Below are 15,520 nucleotides of genomic sequence, written 5' to 3'. Positions count from 1 at the left end.
ACTAATATCTATGAGGACAATCTTTGATTTGTGATTTGTATGGGTGAGAGTGGTCAGATTCGCCGACTTAATAAGCCTACCATTTTGGGATTTGTCCAAGTAAGAAGTTAGGAACATAGCTACACAAGATGAAATTCACACATTCCCATCTTTAAGGTAATTAAATGAATTTCTCCCTTAAGAGTTGATCCCCGATCATGAACATTGAGGTCTTAGCCTCTCACTAACCCGATTAGTTTAGACTATAAATGTTCACTACAATAAATATTACATTTAATAGCATCTTAGGACAGCTTTTATTAGAAAGCGCTATAAAAAGAATTTAAGAAAAAAAGCGGGAATCCGGAAAAGTGAAGAAAAAGGCACGTGATCATGTACAAAAAAAGAAAAAAATGAGCGCTTTTCACGGAGTATTTCTTTTTACCCTAGACATTCAATTCTTCTCCTCAATTTTCTTTATCCAACTTCTCTACTCATCTTCCATTCTCCTTTGATTTGTGACTCTATCTTCGACTTCTCCTTCGATTTACAACTCCATTTTCGTCTTCTCCTATGATTTATGGCTCCATCTTCGACTTCACCATCGATTTGTGCTCTATCTTCGACTTCTTCTTCGGTTTGTGACTCCATCTTCGACTACTCCTTCGATTTGCAACTCCATATCCAAGTTCTCCTTTGATTTACGGCTCCATCTTGGACATCTCCTACAATTTGTACTCTATCTTCGACTTCTCCCTCGATGTGATACTCCATCTTTGACTTCTCCTTCAATTTGCAACTCCATCTCCGACTTCTCCTTCAATTTGCAACTCCATCTCCGACTTCTCCTTCATCTTCGACTTAGAGGTCCAACGTATGCAAATATTTACAAAAACTCAAGTTTAGCCCGAGAGGATCAAGCACTGGAAGAAATCGGGTTCCAATGGTAAGAAAAATCTCCCTATCTTTTCTATTTTGCCTTTTTTTAATTGGGGGTTTAGGGTTACTCTATAAATTTTAGATTTTTCTATCAATTAGAGTTTTAACTGAAAAGATTTCAGCAATACTGATTTATAAAGCTGGAAGAGAAAAATAAACATTATTTGGAACTCATACAAAGCTTGTGTGGTTCATTCTTGAGAAAGCGCCGAGAGGAAAAATGTAGAAAACTCAATTGTTGTGGTTCGGTGTTGGATTTGGAACCACAACTGCTTCCATTTTGTAATTTGTCTTGCAAAATCTATTGGCCCATCAATGTGCTCTTTCATCTCATATGGAGCGAAATTTTGATGCCCTGGAAGCAAGAATCTCAAATCTCGACTCAGTTCGAAACCGGAATTCGATTCCATCTACTGAGGCCAATGATTGAATGACTGATTCTTCTTGGAGCTCATTGTTTAGGTTAGCACACAAGAGGGAAGCAGTCTTATGAGGTGTCTTGTAGATGGAAATTTGTACAAAAAATTATGCAGGATAAAACCCTATGTAAAAAGCAGAACTCCTTTTATTTTTTCCTTAAATAAAAATGGAATATTTTGTATAAAAAGTGAGCTTTCATTTTTTTACACAATTATCCTACTTGACCATTTGAAACAATTCATTGTTTCTCAATAAGACAGGCGAGGCCTAGCCGGCCTTTCATGGTTGAGTTGAATTGGAAAAAAAATAAACATCACAAGTTTTAAAGGAAATTTATCGATGCAGAATCAATAGTTCAGTGCCTTGTATACTTCTTGATGTATACCATTACAAATGATTTGAGAGGAAAGAATATCTATGAAAAGATCTTGGACAATGAGAATAAATATGGCATACAAATCAATGTGCTCTATATTTCTCCCATCTACTAAAGTTGTTATTCGTGGTAGCTTATTGATAAATAATTACTTTGTTGGTGTAAATTTGACATTGAATTTTTGTTTCCATCTTTTAATGGTGTATCCTGTTACATTAATACTTAGTTGATCTTGACTAATTATTTTTTGTTGTATTCGGGGAGCATTTTCTTTCCTTTTTTGACTGATAGGCTCTTACATACCATTGTTTGCAAAGTGCTCTAAAAGATCTTAGTAATTCATAACATGTTGTAAGTATATGCAAAATTAAGATATTTTATAAATTAAAGTGTGTTTAGTCGTATGAATATGAATGAGTACTATCTTTTTTTACTGAAAGCTTAAGAAAGCTTGGGCATTTGGATCATGATATTTGAGAGCTTATTTAAGAAGGTCAACTTTCTTTTTGGCGACAAAGTTTGTATATTTTCATAAATCGATGAGTTTTAGAATAAGAATGAGTAATATCTTTCTTATCTATAAGTTTTTGAAATCTCAACATTTGGGTTGGCTTATTCATACATTTTCGTACATTTTAAGAATTAGATTTAATTTTTATAGTTAACTGGTATTTGTATTTTTTTTTTTAGTTCTATCCTATTTAGATATCCCAATAGTTAAATTGTGTTCTATATGATGATTTGGTATTATATTGGTATTATGTTGTCATGAATGACGTTCCACTCACTTGTGTTATGTCCTTTATTATAGTATACATGTTTTTGTAGCTATCCTATAGTTATGGTAACCACTTTCTGATTATTTTGAATTAACTTTCGATTTTGAAGGGTGCATAGGCACTTTTAGGATAGTTCATAGTTTATGAGTGTGGGTTATACGAGTTAGATAACTGTAAAAATTTTTGTAGATTGTTTGAGAATCAAAATACTTAGGAACTTTAAAGACGGTTTTGAGAGTCAAAGTGATAGTTAGGATCAAAGGTATATAAAATGGTGAATTAGAGTCTATAAATTTTGTGACTGTTATCTTTTAGAACATTGGGATTGATCTGCTCTATTTGGGGGAACACTTTCAAAGATGTGGAAGAATCTGAGATTTTAAAAACTAGATCTCAAGATGGGAGCTTATAAAGCTACTCGGACAATGAGAATGTAAACCAAAATAGTTAAGATTGCTTCCTCAGTTGTCAAATGAAAATAACTAGGTTCTAATTGGACTGTGAATTCTAAGATTTAAACAAAATTTTATATTTACACATAACTAATATCTATGATATATTTTTTTGGTTTTCAGTTCTTAAATTTAGAAATATCCTATTCCATTTGTCTTTTGACTTGGGATAGCCGAATATATGAGGATTTAGGACTAGTTGAGGACTAGTTGAAAGTAACTTGAAACATCTTTTTCTCTCGTATAGAAAAAAATATATGGGGTTTTAGGATGATGTTCTAATTAATATTTCTTTTCGTGCTATAGCCTATAAGTATTCCTCAGAGGAAATATGACGCATTGATCTTACCAAACATAGAAGGATAAGGATGAAAATTAGTTCATCTTAAAGTTTGATCTAGGTAAAGCTTATAACTTTGTTGATGTTGATTACAATGTTTGTGGTTTTATTATTTTCGTTCTGCATTGTTGGGCTTATTTTTGAAGTTTTCTTGAGGATCTTTCTCTTTTTACCTTGAAAATCCTTCTATTTTTCTTCAATCATCTATAAATCTTTCTTCTCTTGTTTTAAATGGAATTGAACTTTAGTCGTTTAAAAATGAATATTTGAGTAATTATTTGTGATTCTTTTGCGACTACTTCAGTTGTGCATCTAAAAAATACGTCATTAATTGGTTGCACACATATTTTTTCATCTTAGCTTGGTGGTATTTAAGGTAGAAAACAAAAACCATTATTCTTGCTTATAGGCACTACTCAGGGGTGAAAATATTTGAAATATGCACTTGTTTGTAGTTATATATCTTGCCTTTTTTTTTTTTTTCCTTATTTTTCTTACATTGAAATATGGACTTTTTACTTCGTTTTTTTCTCGTTGTTCCATTTCAAAGTAATGATGCTATAGTTGAATGAATGCTTAAATACCCAATCCCATAGATGAATGGATTACTCATAAATTTTAAGTTTAACATACTAGATGTATAAATTTAGGAACACATGACACAGTGACTTCATTGTCTCTTTCTTTAAAACAATGGCTAAAGATAGGCAAACCTCATAATTCAAATAGCCACTCTCACAAAGAGATATTTCAGCTTCTTCAATGTTTCCATTAGGAGAGTGATAGACCTCCCATATTTAGGAGGTATGAAAGAAAGGCCAAAAAGAAGAGTGGGGAGAAGGGTACAAATGTAATTGTGGATGAGAATAAAATTAGTTAGAGTGAGGACCACCAAAATCTATAACAGATTCGGTTAGTAGTGAGGGAATTATGTTAGTAGGGAGAGATGAGATAGGAATGTAGAAGCAGGGGAGGGTATGAATCTTTTTATTTCAGGTCTAAGCTTGTTGAGCTTGTAATGAGGAGGGGGGTCTCGACCTTCCTAGGCTATTTTTGAGCCAAAACAGTAAATATATAATTGAGATACTATCAATCTGGTATCAGAGCCATCCGATTCGTGGGAAAGGGTATGGTGAAAAAGATGGAGGCAAGACTATCAGCTGTGGAGGAACAACTCACCTTACTTCAAGTTGGAATCGAAAACAGGATGGATCAAAGGTTTGGAGAGATGCAGCAGATCACAAAGAGCATGATGACTGCAAAAATCGAAGCATTGGGAGAGTCGATGGAGCAGAAGATCATCTGGGTACTGGAAGTTTGGTCGAAGAAATCAGAAACAGCCAAGGAGAAGGAATTGGGGTCATCAGAAAGAACAATGACTGGCAGGGGAAAGTAATTGGCGAGAGAGGAAAGCAGCGAAAGAAGGGAGGTGTCGTTGTTCGATATGTGACTGAGAAAGCTAGAAATACCGATATTCAAAGGAGAACCAGGTGAGGATCCGATGGGATGGTTTCACAGAGTTGAAAGGTATTTTGTTGTGAACAGGTTATCAGAGAAGGACAAAATCGAGGTTGCGATCTTATGTTTGGAAGGGGAGGCTTTAGAGTGGCACCAATGGGAGGAAGAGAGGACGCCGATGGACACATGGGCCAAATTTAAAGAAAAAATCCTACTACAATTCCTACCAGTCAAAGAGGAAGATCAGAGAGCACAATTGCTCACCTTGAAGCAGGACGGCTGTGTGCGAGCATACCGGCAGCGATACGAGCAACTCTCAGGGCCGTTGAAAGACCTATCCGATGAACGTTAGAAAGCAAGTTCATTATTGGGCTGAAAGAAGATATTCAAATCGAAATGAGAATGTTCAAATTGATTGGGCTGAAGGAGAAAATGAGGATGGCCCAAATAATAGAAGATACGAATGAGGCCCGAAGAAAAAAATGGGGCAACCTGAATCCGACAAAATCAACAAGCGTGTCTTCAAACTCGGGGCCCAATTCGACCATGGGTCAACCCGGCTCCAACTCAAGTCAGAACACGCATTCGACTTCCCGAACGATCTCTTCCAACCCAACCCACACGTCAGGTATGTCTTCAAACTCTGTTACTTTAAAAGATGTCAACGAAAAACCGTTCATGGCCGGAGCTTTCAAGCGACTGTCTGACAGTGAGATGCAAATCCGGAGGGATAAGGGACTCTGCTATCGTTGTGAGGAGAAGTATACACCAGGGCACCGATGTAAAAAGAATGAGCTAAGTATTCTGCTATACCATAATGAGGAGAAAGAAGATGAGACTAAGGAAACAGAGGACAAACCAGTGGAGGCCGAGATGCCTATGACGACTACATTAGAATCCATGGTGGTGGAGGGTAGCGAGCAAGAAGCAGTAGAGCTGTCCCTAAATTCTCTTGCAGGGATCAATTCACCCCAAACGATTAAAATCAGGGGAGCTATAGGAGATAGGGACGTGATTGTTCTCATTGACAGTGGTGCTTTACACAACTTCATCGACAACGAACTAGTATCAACCCTGAAACTGCCACAGACACCAATGACAAGTTATAGGATAATGCTGAGAACAAGGACATCAGTGAGGATGACGGGCATTTGCAAAGGGGTAATTCTTAATCTCCCTAACTTAACTATTATCAATGACTTCTTTCCCTTGCCCCTGGGCAGTGCTGTTGTGGTATTGAGAGTGCAATGGCTGATGACTTTAGGACGAGTCGAATGCGATTGGGGAACATTCGAGACGGAATTTCAAGTAGGTGACTGGAGGATACACTAACAAGGAGACTGCAACCTAATGAATGCACAAATCTCATTAAAGTCAATGATGAAATTGATAAAAGAAGGGGGCCAAGGCATCCTTCTCGAGCTAAACTCGCTCATGACTTCTGAAAAAGATGAAGAGGTGTAATCAATAGTAGAGTTACAACGGAAAATACAAGAGATTCTACAGAAATACCAAGCCATTTTCATATCAGTGAAAGGGCTACCTCCAATGCGGCATTATGAACATCACATTGAACTCAAGCCAGAGGAAGGGCCAGTGAATGTTAGGCCATATAGATACCCACAATTCCAGAAGGACGAGATTAAGAAGCTGGTTGAAGAGATGCTCACTGTCGGGATCATTCAGCCCAGTGTAAGCCCTTTCTCAAGCCCGATGTTATTAGTAAAGAAGAAGGACGGAAGCTGATGGTTTTGTGTTGATTATAGAGCATTAAATCAAGTCACAGTGCCAGACAACTTCCCCATTTCAATGGTTGAAGAACTCCTTAATGAATTGACCGGTGCACGGGTATTCTCAAAGATTGACTTGAAGTCAGGATACCATCAAATCTGAGTGGCCCCCTCAGACATAAGACGGCATTCCGCACTCATGAAGGCCATTATGAGTTTTTAGTCATGTCATTCAGGTTGAGAAATGCTCGATCTACATTCCAATCGGTAATGAATGATCTCTTGCACCTATACTTAAGAAATTTTGTGTTAGTGTTTTTCGAAGATAATCTACAGCTCTTCTTTATATGATCATGTGCATCATCTATCCATGGTGTTGCAAGCTTTGGAGGACAACCAATTTATGGCCAATCTTAAGAAGTGTACGTTTGGAGCAAAGCAAATAGATTATTTGGGGCATATCATATCAGAGCAGGGAGTGGCGGTAGACCCTTCAAAGGTGGAAGCTATGCTCCAATGGTCGCCACCAACAACAGTCAAGCAACTCAGGGGATTCCTTGGGTTAATGGGTTACTACCGCAAGTTTGTGCCTCATTATGGTTCGCTGGCTTTCCCTCTAACACAGCAACTTAAGAAGGATAAACTATAGTGGAACAAGGATACTCGAGAGGCCTTCGAGATCTTGAAGCAACGGATGGCCCAACTACCCACCCTCACGCTCCCTGATTTCAATCAAACATTCATAATCGAAACAGATACCTCCGGGTAGGAGTTGAAGCAGTACTAATGCAAGAAGGAAGACCGATGGCATACTTCAGCAAGGCCCTCCCACCCACACATCGACTCAAGGCTGCCTACGAATGGGAACTGCTTGCTATAGTTATGGTTGTACAGAAGTGGCGCCCCTATCTATTGGGAAGAAGGTTCATTGTACGAATAAATCAGAAAAGTCAAATTCTTATTAGAACAGCGTATCATAGCAGGTGAATACCAGAAATGGGTGGCTAAATTAATAGGATATGAGTTCGAGATAGAGTATAAAAAAGGGATGGAAAACTCGGTCGCAGATGCATTGTCTAGGCTGCCTACCACGATGGAAATGACCATGATCAGTGTACTGCACGCCCTCAATCAGGAAGTATTCACGATTCAAATTGAGCAAGATCCAGAACTAAGAGCAATCAGGGATAACATCAGAGCAGAGCAACCACACCCCAGGGATATACACTTCAGGGAGAGCTCCTATTATATAAGCAGCATATTGTACTTCCATCTCAGTCACCTACCATCCCATTACTCCTACAAGAATTCCACAATAATCCAATTGGGGGGCACAATGGAGTAATGAAAATGTACCAACAATTAAAGAAGGAGTTCTTCTGGATAGGGATGAAGGCAAGGGTAAGAAATTTTGTCGGGGATTGCTCTGTCTGCCAACAAGCCAAGTATTTGGCCTTAGCCCCTGCTGGACTACTCCAACCTCTGCCAATACCCGAGCTCACTTGGCAAGATATCAGCATAGACTTTGTAGAGGGACTGTCGAAATCTGAGGGATATAACTCAATCTTGGTAGTGGTTGATAGGCTATCCAAATATGCACACTTCATTGCTCTTCGTCACCCCTACACCACAGCAACAGTGGCCACTTTGTTCATGAAGGAAGTTGTACGATTACATGGAGTACCAAGAAGCATCATATCTGACAGAGATAAAGTGTTTACTAGCCTATTTTGGGAAGAATTTTTTAAACTGATGGGAACACAACTCAAGAGGAGCTCATCCTATCACCCACAAATGGATGGACAAATGAAAGTCGTCAACCGAGGCTTAGAGGCATATCTCTGATGCTTTACCATAGAAACTTATTCGCAATAGCACAAATGGCTAGCATGGGCTGAATATAATTACAACACATCTTACCACACAGCCATCAAATGTACACCCTACGAGGTATTGTATGGCAAACCAGCACCTACACTCATCCATTACACACAAGGGAAGGCCATGGTAGGAGAAGTAGATGTCCTTTTTAAAAATAGAGATGAGATGCTCAAACAGTTGAAGAAAACATTGGAAGCAACACAATAGAGAATAAAGGCCCTAACAGATTCAAAACGAAGAGAAGTAAACTTTGAAGTCTCGGATTGGGTGTACATCAAGCTCAAACCTTACCGTCAAGGATCACTAATAGTGCACAAGCACTCAAAACTAGCACCACGCTACATTGGACCTTTTCAGATAACCCAAAAGGTCGAACCAGTGGCATATAAGCTTGATCTACCTCACGATGTCACCATACATCCAGTAATACACGTTTCACAATTAAGGAAGGCCGAGGGAACCATACTACCATGATTCTCTTCACCAACGGTGGGACCATTTGGAAAACAACTAAAACCATAGTCATTCTTGGGAGTTAGGAAGATTGGTTCAACGATATCATCACCTAATGATTTTGAAGTACTTATACAGTGGGAAGATCTGCCAGTAGAAGATGCAACATGGGAAGGAGGAGCACAAATAGCTGAACAATTCCCTGACTTTCACCTTGAGGACAAGGTGGTGCTTTGGGGGGAGGGTAATGATAGACCTCCCATATTTAAGAGGTATGAAAGAAAGGCCAAAAAGAAGAGTGGGGAGAAGGGCACAAATGTAACTGTGGATGAGAATAAAATTAGTTAGAGTGGGGACCACCAAAATCTATAACAGATTCAGTTAGTAGTGGAGGAATTCAGTTAGTAGGGAGAGATGACTATTTGCTATAAAGATAGGAATGTAGAAATAGGGGAGGGTATGAATCTTTTTATTTCAGGGTCTAAGCTTGTTGAGCTTGTAACCAGAAAGGGGGTCTCGACCTTTTTAGGCTATTTTTGAGCCAAAACAGTAAACATATAATTGAGACACTATCAGAGAGTTATCTTTGTGACTATATTTCTGATTTGTTTAGATAAATATTATGCACTTAAAATTGGTTGGAAGTTACTTTATGGATTTTTTTTATAGATATTAGTAGGTTCTTTGTTTCTTCCAACTTTATTTTCTTCTATCATCCTAAGATACACATCCAAGATGCAATTGGAAATACAAGGTTTTAATTTATATGTGTATCTATTTATTACTTTTGTTCTTTATTTCAATAATTTTACTTAACTTTTTATTACTTAATAACTTTTTGTAGGTTGTTGAAGAACTATCTATGAATGTAATGCCTAGACAACAAACACAGCTAACTTAGAGTTAATTAGATTTCTTATATTAATATTTTGTAATTTATAAAGAATATGTTTTGTTCATCACCAAATGTATGATACTAATTAATATATTTCTTTTTTTTACTATACGAATATTGTATGAATGCTTATTTAGATATACACATTTTGGTTATGTAAATTATAAATATTTTTTCACTTTTAATGTGTAGCAATTTATAAAACACGGTAATAACATTGTGAACATAATCAAGAAGCTATAAAAAGTTCCTAAAAAATCTATAAAAAAAATTATGAAAGCTAAGGAAAGAAATTTTTTGGAACATTATAAATAGTTATAGCTTCAAATAAATGCTATAATAGACAAAAAAATAACTTCAAATTTTAGCTATAGCAGTTTTATAGCTTTTTCAACATGCTATCTTACATGTTATAAAGGTCAAATGTGGTTTGCAAAATGCTATAAAAAGTCAAATATTTCATAGTGTGTTACTAAATGCTATAAAAATGTTGGACTTTTTATAGCATTTAAAAAGCGCTATAAAAAGCCTCATACTTTTAATAGTGAGGGCTGTCGCGACTTTGCAAAAAAATGCTATAATAAAAATCTATTATATCGTTTTTTCGAAGCTATCGTAGGTCTTTTTTCTTATAGTGTTAGAGGGATCAATGGTACTTAAGGAGTTAAATGTAACTATAGGGGTAAAGCAGTAATTTGATCCAATTGTAGTTACAAGTGATTTGTGAAGGATCGACTTACTATTGATTAGTTATATCCATGGATATAGTAATATATCTATAATGTGAAGAAGAGTGAAATTATGGTCTTTAATGGAGCGACCTGTTAATGAATGTTGATTAATTTAATTAAAGAGTTGAATTAATTAATCTCGTATCATTTGAGTCTCTGATCTATAAGTCCATAAGATCCCATTGTCAGCTCACTAAGGATAAAACAAGAATCAATTAATTTTAAATTATTCAAATTAAATAAGGGAATCTGATAGACCAAGATTGTTTTATGAAACTTGAACAGTATGTGGTAGACATACAGGTGGATCATGTTCAAGTAATAACCTAAATAGTCTGTAGTATATAGATAAGGTCGAGTGCCTTATCTTGGTGACACTACGGATACGACCCACTTTGTAATTGTTACAAGAGTTGTAAAGTATTACAAACGATTTGATCCTAATAGTTCATAAGGTCGAGTGCCTTATCTTGGTGACACTACGGATATGACCCACTTTGTAATTGTTACAAGAGTTGTAAAGTATTACAAACGATTTGATCCTAATAGTTCATGTGGAGATATCCTAGAGTTTGTATAAGACCGGACCACAAAATGATTAGTCTCTCTTTATAACGCTATTAATTGAAGAAATTAACATTTCATAAGATGGCTATAGGTGACTCAACCTTAATTCTGAGTAAGTTATGAACTTCTATCTATGAGGGTTATCCTTTGATATGTATGGGTGAGAGTAGCCAGATTCGCTAGCTCAATAATCCTACCATTTTGGGGATTTATCTAAGTAGGGATCTGGGAACATAGGTACACAAGATGAAATTCACTCATTCCCATCTTTAGGGTAAGTAGATGCATTACTCCTTTAAAGGTTGATTTCGGGTCTTGAATATTGAGGCCTCACCTATCACTAAGCCTAGAGGGATTAATTTATAGTTGGACTATAAATATTTGTTCATTAGAGAGATTTGTGGTACTTAAGAAGTTAGATGTAGCTACATGGTAAAATGATACTTTGACCCAACTGTAGTTATGAGTGATTCGTGAACGGTCGATTTACTATTGATCAATTATATTGATGGACATAGAAATATATCTACAGTGTGAAGAGTGCAGCTATGGGTCTTTAGGTGGAGCGACCTGCAGCTAATGAATGTTGATTAATTTAATTAAAGAGCTTGATTAATTAATCTCGTATCATTGAAGCTTCTAATTTGTAGGTCCATAAAGCCCTTTACTAGCTCAGTAAAGGTAAAACAAGAATCAATTATTCCTTGGATAAAATTGAATTGTTCAAATTAAATAAGAAAATTAATTGTATAAGATACAATTATATAATGTATATCGATACATTATAACATAAAGTTAATTTTGAATAGATTCAAGATTATATTTTACAATATGTGGGAGATAAATATTTGAATAAGATTCATATTAAAACTAGAAGTTATAATTAACATGGATGAGATTTATATTGAAACTATAGGTTATAATTAATATGAATGGGATTCATATTAAAACTATAGGTTATAATTAATATGAATGAGATTCATATTAAAACTATGAGTTATAATTAATATGAATGAGATTTCTATTAAAAATATAAGTTATAATTAATATGAATGATATTCATTTTAAAACTATAAGTTATGTGAGAGGATATTATTTGAATATGATTTAAATTAAATTAAATATATGATGTTTAATGAATTCATTAATTAATGGTTAACTAATTAATATTTATTTATTTAATTATATATTAAATTTTGATTTAATATATCAATTATTTAAATTTAAAATAATAACTCTCATTTGGAGCTCACTCTCATATAAAAGAGAAGGGAAAATTTTGTTTTTGATTAATTCTTTCCAAAGTATGGATAATAGACAAACAAAGAGAGGAGTTCATTACGTGTATTTGATCTTCTTTCCCAAACCTCTTTCACACAAATCTCTCCCTACCAAATTAAGGAGCCAACACATCCTTGAATTTTGTTCTGAGAATAGCAAGGAAACAAAGTGGTGGTATCCCTTGTTCGTGACTTGTTTATTCGTGAGAGGCATTTTTCCAATTCGAAGGAGATCTTGCGTTCCTATTGTTCCGTTCCAAAGAGAAGAATTACGAGAAAAAAAGTCTTCAAGAGTTAGTTTTTCTCATCTTTTTCTCCCTAGAAGCATACTCCAATTTATTAATGTTTATCCTGTTTTTCTATAATTTCTCTGTTCTTTCGAGTTTTTCAAATTGAATTACATTGGCACATGAGTTCACACGCTTCTGCTTGGCATTTCATTCCTTCAATAACTCATTCTACCAACTTTACGGTAGTGGCCCAAACACCCCTTAAATAACTCAACTCCACTAATTTGAGTAATATTCACTATTGAAATTTGCACATTTATGAGGAACTCCATCTTTTCCTGTTTCTCTCTCCCTCCACTAATGTTTCTTAACTCCAATTAAACAATTTTGCACTTCAAACACAAACTTTCTAACTCCAACATATTAATTCTAAACTTTGGAACTCAACATCTCAACCCCTTGTAAAGATAAAATCGAAGAGCAATAAATATTAAAGAACAAAAATGATATATATTTAACCAAAAGACATCATGTACTATCATAATGCTATAAATTTCTCTTCAATCCAAAGACATATACCAAACATTGCCTTTATTAGAAGGGGAAGGTGGCAATTAATTAGAAACATAGAGAGGCATAATGTACAAAGTCCTCACCAATTTGTTTTTCTTTCTTGTCTTCTAAATTTTCAACATCTTTTCTTAGCACTTTATGCCAAGTGTTTGTTTGTTACCCAAAGACAATAATGTATGAAAAGCTTTCAAAGTCATTCAATTCACATATTAAGAGGTGAAACTTTTTATATCAAATTTATAAATTAAGCTTTCATGCAAACTGTATCTTGAGCTCCATCATATTAATTATTACATGAAATAGGAGAGAAATAATATTAAAGAGAGTTGAATTCAGAGAATTTTTATTCTAGTTCATGTTGAATTACAAATGTTAACTTGATAGGCTTAAATAAATTTGCTTTTCCATGGAAATTTCAATATGTTATAATTACACATTGATAGGCGTAATTAAATTTGTTTTTCCATGGAAATTTCAATAGGTTATAATTCCTTTTATTGATATGTTTTTGTCAATATTCATTCTAGTTTAGTTATGACATTTTAATGTCATAATTAAACTAAAAATGAATGTCGATATTCTAAAAAAATGATTATCCTTATATTGATTAATTAGATTCTCTTATTTTACTAATATATCATTGAGATTTTGGTCAATATCAAATAATAATAATAATAATAATAATAATAATAATAATAATAATAATAATAATCTTTTTCTTCTTTTTCATTTTTCTAGCTATCCTTTTTCAAAATCATTGAAAACCATTTATATATTAGCTATGGATATCAAATTTTGAATTTTGAATTTTGAATTTGATTCCACAATTTTTATCCTAAACGTGAAGAGTTCTTTTGATTTAATTTGATTGCGTTAGTACTTGAGTATGCTATTGAAAAGACTATCTAAATTGTTTGGATAAGATGAAAGAAATTGGATTGTATTTAGAGAAATTATTTTAAAAATTAAAATTGCTAAAAATATTTATAATTAATAATAAAATATCACAGTCTATCTGTGATAAATCGCGATAAATACTATAGTAATCTATCTTTGTTAAATCGCGATAAATACTATAGTAATCTATCTTTGTCTATCACGATCTATCATAAATAAACTATGATATTTTAATATTATTTATAAATATTTTAATTCATTTTCTATATTTGAAAACATCCTAGTATTTATTGATTTTTTTTTTATAAGCTTGACATATTTATTACACTGGATTTTTTTTTTCATTTCATTTCTTTTTTTAAAACTGTACTTTTAAAGTATTAGCCAAAATTTAAATTTGTTGTTGAACATAGTATTCAGAATTTGAATTTTAAAATTTAAAATGTATAATTATTTTAAATAATATTAAAAAAATTTAAAATATAATATATGTCACGTTATAAGTTGAATTCAGTTTTTAAAAAATGAAAATATTTGTTATGTAATATATTATAAATTAGTTTAAATTCCAAATTTGGTCTCTTTGGTTAGTTAAAAGTTATCAACTAATATTTAATGGGTAACTACAACTTCTTTGCAATTATTTAAATTAGAATTCAATTTCTAAATTCTACTACCAAACACATCTGAAGAGGAGTTCCCTTGTAGGAGTATCTATAGGGGCATTCAACACATCTAGGAGAAAGGCTTAGCCTAACATTATTGGCGGGTATTTATGTTACAAGTTAGTTTCCCCACATCATCAGCAAAAGAAAGTCCTTCAACAGCAACTTGTAACTCTCCAAAGGAAGAGAAGGGGAATTGCTCCCCCAAACAAAGCCCCTACCCCTATTTTATTGTGTTTACTTACTAAACTTAAACTTGTTAGTCCCTCGCGTCAGTGTTCATTTAATCTCTTGTTATCAAATTTCTTCGATGAGCTAAATTCATTTTGGTAAAATATATATATAGTTGGGTTAACTAGTTTAGTTTTTCAAAAAAAAAAAAAAGGGAAAGTGTTTTTTTTCTAAATGTAATAATAAAGAAAATTACTTTGGTATTGATTCCAACTTTTTTAAAACGGAAAAATTCGATAGGTTATCAATATCAACAACTTAAAAATTAATTTGCTAACAACATAAGGCATCATAATCGTCCATATAAGGTAATGGGATCTGAAACTAGTCCACTCATTTTCATATCACTTTAATATTTGAATCAAGAAATTAAAGAAAAATTAATTATATCAGGTGAATTTCTATAATTAGTCAGCCTTAGGAGAAAATATTATATCATAAATACTATCGAGACAAAATAATCTTCTAATTATTATTGTTCTTATTTTATTTGATAAGGAATCTCTTCTAGTTAGCTGGCCAAAATATTCAAATTTCAACGATAATAAAAATACTGTCTTCCTTTTAATAGAGTTTTTAAGAGAAATAAATTAAGAAAATGTAGCGGAAATATTTTTAGAAAATATCATTGATTAATGAAATCA

General features: G+C 33.9%; 1 long non-coding RNA gene across 1 annotated transcript; it reads left to right on the top strand.

Annotated features, from left to right (window-relative positions):
- The first annotated feature begins 439 nt into the window (after positions 1–439).
- LOC150033005 (uncharacterized) lies at positions 440–9,877 on the top strand. The gene is made up of 2 exons (XR_016524390.1): positions 440–925; positions 9,652–9,877. It is a non-coding gene; the product is annotated as an uncharacterized LOC150033005 (long non-coding RNA).
- The last annotated feature ends 5,643 nt before the right edge of the window (positions 9,878–15,520 follow it).

The sequence above is a fragment of the Benincasa hispida genome, chromosome 11 (assembly GCF_027475165.1).
Source record: "Benincasa hispida cultivar pf3 chromosome 11, pf3_genome.v1.1, whole genome shotgun sequence".
Taxonomy (NCBI): Eukaryota; Viridiplantae; Streptophyta; class Magnoliopsida; order Cucurbitales; family Cucurbitaceae; genus Benincasa; species Benincasa hispida.
Note: the sequence above shows the minus strand (reverse complement) of the source record. Positions and strands in the feature narration are given on the sequence as shown.